The sequence below is a fragment of the Microplitis demolitor genome, chromosome 2 (assembly GCF_026212275.2).
Source record: "Microplitis demolitor isolate Queensland-Clemson2020A chromosome 2, iyMicDemo2.1a, whole genome shotgun sequence".
NCBI classification, from domain to species: domain Eukaryota; kingdom Metazoa; phylum Arthropoda; class Insecta; order Hymenoptera; family Braconidae; genus Microplitis; species Microplitis demolitor.
Window position 1 is genome coordinate 2,709,776 of NC_068546.1, and position 4,797 is coordinate 2,714,572.

Genomic DNA, 4,797 nt, shown 5'->3' on the forward strand with positions numbered 1-4,797 from the left:
TTTTTAAATACTTGTGTACTTTATTTAGAGTACAGTGTACTCTCAATATTTGCTCCATTAAATATTTAAGATTTTTATTTCGATAATATTTATAACATTTACAAAATTTATATTTTATTTAAATCTTCAGTGATTATATTTTACTCATTGAAATATTTATATGATTGAAATAGTATCTATATATATTTAATATCACATGTACATTTATTATTAGCTTGTGAACTTATCATATAATATTTTAGTACTTCCTCTAGGACAATTAATAGCTGATTCGATAATTTAATCAATTAATTAACAAATATATATATATATATATATATATATATATATATATATATATATATATATATGAATATAACTAAATAGTAATAAATTTGTAATTTATGAAATTTAACGATATATTTTTATTAAAATCATTAATATTTAATTATGGTTCAAAATTTCTGCAAAAGGGGGGAGGGGAGGAGGTGAACCTGTTTATATTTTTTACTCAAATTTAAATACTTATTTATTTAAAAATTTCAATTAATAACACAATATATAGGGGGGGGGGGGCAAAACGAGGTACTTAATGAAATAGGGAGTTTTGGGGACTCAAATACGTTAAATCTTTTTTTTTAGGATATTCAAAATAGAAAAAAATTTCAGCTGCTGTAAAAAAAAATCGGTTTGTCAGTTTACCCTGCGGGCCAGCCCCAAAACTTCCCGCATATTTCGAGCTCCTTGAGTTCGAAAAATTGTTTTAGATACATTTTCGAGCTCTTTGAGCTCGAAAATACTTTTGTATCCTTTTGTATTCGAAAAAAAAACGTTTTTTACGATTTTTTCTCAAACGATATCTTCCGAACAAATAAACCGATTAAGACAGTTAAGGTGGCAATCGATGCGTTTCATTGAGTTCTACAACTGATCAGATTTTGAAATTGATTTATTGAGTCGTTTTTGAAATATTTTGAGAATACTAAAATTTTTTTTTTTTTAATTCTTTCGACAACGGTTTTTCTTGAATGAATTAACCAATTTTGATGTTTGAGGTGGCATTCGACGCGGCTTATGAAGCTTCAGAGCCCAGTTGATTTTGGAATCAATCCATCGACCACATAAAAAGTTATCCAAAAAAAACATTTTTGAAAAAAGTTTTTTTTTGGAATATCTCTGAACGAGCTTTGCCGATCAAACTCAATTTTTTTCAGCTTTTAGATATTGACAAGCCGCGTCGAATGACGCCTTGAAAATCAAAATCGGTTCATCCGTTCAAAAGTTAGATATCTACATACATACATACGTACATACGTACGTACGTACATACATACATACATACATACACTCGGACATCATCGTGAAATTAGTCAGGATAGCTTTCTAGAATCTCAAAACGTCAAGATCTCTTAGAAATTCGATTTTCGAAAATCGGACTGAAACCAATAACTTCCTGAATTTTTGAAAATTTGAAATTTTCTTGGCGGGAAGTTAAAAAATTTTCATTTTTTGCGGCAAAATGGGGACCTAGAAAAGGTGAAAAAAAATTCTGGATACTAAATAAATTCGATAAAATTAAATTTTCTTGTGAGTAATTTACATAAAGAAAAATAACATCTCACATAATTATTGGATGCAAAGGACGAAAAAAAATTTAAATATTTTTTATGATAAAACAAAAGTCATCAACATTTTTCGACTGACACTTTCGATTTTTGAAAAAGTTTAACTGCCTACTTTAAATTGGTAATTTTTTATTTGTTAATCACTATTTATGGTTAACTTCAAAGTAAAAGATTTAAGGAGTTTTAATTCCAAAGAAGATATTTTTAAAAAAGCAATTATATATTGCTTAAAGTAATAGATTAAAAAATTATTGAAAGTTAATTAAATTTCAAAATTAAAAAAATTGTAGATATTTTAAAGTTGATTATTGAAATACATCTGCAATTATTTGACACTGTAGTTCTTTTATTGTAAATTGATAAGAAAAAAAATCAAATTGTTTTCATACTATTTTTTTACAAAATCAAAATTTTTCAAAAACTCAGAAAAAAAAATTCTAAATAATCAATTATATTTACAACAGTAATTTTGGAATTTTTAAAAACCAAATTTTTCTTATAAAATTTTGGAGGTACCCCCCCCCCCCTTCAATAAAAGAATTAAAAAATCTCAACCCCATTTTCCATCAAAAAATTCCAAACCCAAAAATGTTTTGTTTAAAAAAAAAAAAAAAAAAAAAAACAAAATAAATAATTTCCCTGAGCTTTTGTTACTTCAGTCCACAACTATCTCAATAAAAAATAAAAACTAGTATCGATAGAACAAATAAATGTCTGTGCATGACGTCGCGATATAAAACCAAGCAAAGTATCTCGACAGTCAGCGGCATCAGTAGAGCGCAGGAAGAAAAGAAGCCCGTAGATAGCGACAAAGAATAGCCTTGCAGAATATAGCGAGATTGGTGTTTGAAAGGTAAAAGGAAAACGAGTATCTCCATACCCCTCGACAAAGTACTGAGGGTACTTTGGCGCACACACATGCACACGCTCACACAGATCCAATGTGGACTCGGTCTCATTTCAACGTTGACTTAATTCAATTCCTGTCTTCGTTGTTCCTGTTCTTTCTGGAGCCTTTTTCCTTCCATTCCATTCCCTTGTCGCCGTCGTAGTCTCTTCCACCCTCTACTCTTATTCTACTGAGCTCGCTCTCATCTGCGGCCGTTCTGTGCTAGTGCTGGTGCTGGTAGTGTTCCCTCCCGTGCCTTACCCATTCCTCCCCCGGTTTGAAAGCCCGGAGAAGCATAGTGTAGCGCGTCCTACGAAAACCAGCCCACCTCTTTCTTCTTTCTCTCTCCTCGGCCGTCATCTCCGGGGCGATTTTCCGCGGCACCTCTTAGAGAAGGGGCCAATGAGACGCTGGGCGTCGGTATTGATCCGAGGCGTCGTCCAGGAGACGCCCGCTCCATAAGACGCCCGGCTTCACTTCTGCCCAGCAAACCTATACTTATACTTATACTTACGCTCTACACTTCTGTTTTACCCTCGCAAAAGATTTGTCCACGGGATACTTTTTTTACTGGCTCCCTTTGCCTGGATATTGGACAATTATTTTTTTTTTTACCTTTAACTCAAATTGTGGGCAAACTATTGCAGATTCGGAAAAAATGGTCTCTTGCAATTTTATAGGAAATTTTATGCTCTACAAAAAAGGTCCTTATCAATTTTTTCCTAGACCTGATACTTTAGACACTAGGAGTTTTTTAACTCTGCTCATTTTGATGTCAATGTCACTTTTTTTTTTTATTGACAATAAAAGTTAAATTTTGGCTTAACTATGACAGATACAAAAAAATGTGTGAAAACAATTTTGTAGGAAATTTAATTTTCTATAAAAAAGATCCTTATCAATTTTCTCCTAGACCTGATAGTTTAGACACTAGGAATTTTTGAAACTGCTAATTTTGATCTCAATATCACTTTTTTTCTTTATTGACAATAAAACTTAAATTGTGGCTTAACTATCACAGATACGAAAAAAATATATGAAAGCAATTTTGTAGAAAATTTAATTTTCTACAAAAAAGGTTCTTATCAATTTTTACTTTAATCCAATAGTTTAGTAGATAAGGATTTTTTAAAGTTACTCCATTTTAAAAAATGGCTGCTGTCATTTAAAAAAAAAATTTATGAATTTTTGGCCAATATATATTCTAATAATAATAATTATTATTAAAATGTAATAAGAATATTTAATTTATGAATTAAAAAAAAAATTGGACAGATAAAAAATTGAATCGAAAAGTTTGAAAAGGAAAAAAAATAAAAAAATAATAAAAGGAATAGACAGGAGTGAGGAAAAAGGGCGGGGGTGAGGAATGGGGGGTAGATGATACCTTAGAGTGTAATGTCAGCATATTTTGAAGGAATCGTTGAGATGCGCATGCGCTAAAACGGGCATCTGAGTAGGGTGGTATAAAATGTATCTTTATCTTTTACTGGCTTACTAAATTTATTTCTCTCTTGCTTACTTTCTCTGGGAGCTCGCCGGATACGATGGCGCAAAGTAAAAGAGGGTGGCTTGAGAAAAGTCGGCGAGCTGAGTAGAGGGAGAATGCTCCTTTTATTTTCCTTCAATTTCCTTCCTTTCAGGTTTCCCCATCAGCCTTTCCATTAATATTAAAACGGGCGCCAAGCCTGGTCTCTACTCTCGCGAGGGCTGTTTCAAAGACTATACGCTGAGAAAACATTATAGTTATGTACTCACTCTCAACGAGACTTTCTGGGCTTTATACTTTACTATGGGGTAGTATGGGCCTCCTCGACATTTACTTTTTAAGCGCATTTTTTTGAACTATGCCTTAAATCGCCTTAACTTACAGGATAACTCATAAAATATTCAATTTAGGAAAAAAATGTGACAGATAAATTTTGTAGAAAATTTTATTCTCTACAAATTTATTCTGGCACAATTTTATCGTATCTGTGATAATTTAGTTGTAATTTCAATTCAAAGTACATCTGGTAATGAAAATCCATAAGTGCGCACCTTAATCGCTCATTTTATTTTTAATCATTACTTTTATTTTATAACAATAATTTATTTTTTTTATTATAAATTTTTATTCAACTTATAAATTATCAATTTGATTTTTTTATTTATTATTTTCAGTTTAATATTTTTTTATTAACATTTTTTTTAAATATCCCGCCTTTTTGTCTTAGATGTCGCTCTTTTTTTTCAACCCTATACTGTTGCGCTAGTGTTGCCGCCAGTAGTTGATGGAGAGAAAAAATGAAAAAAATAATAACA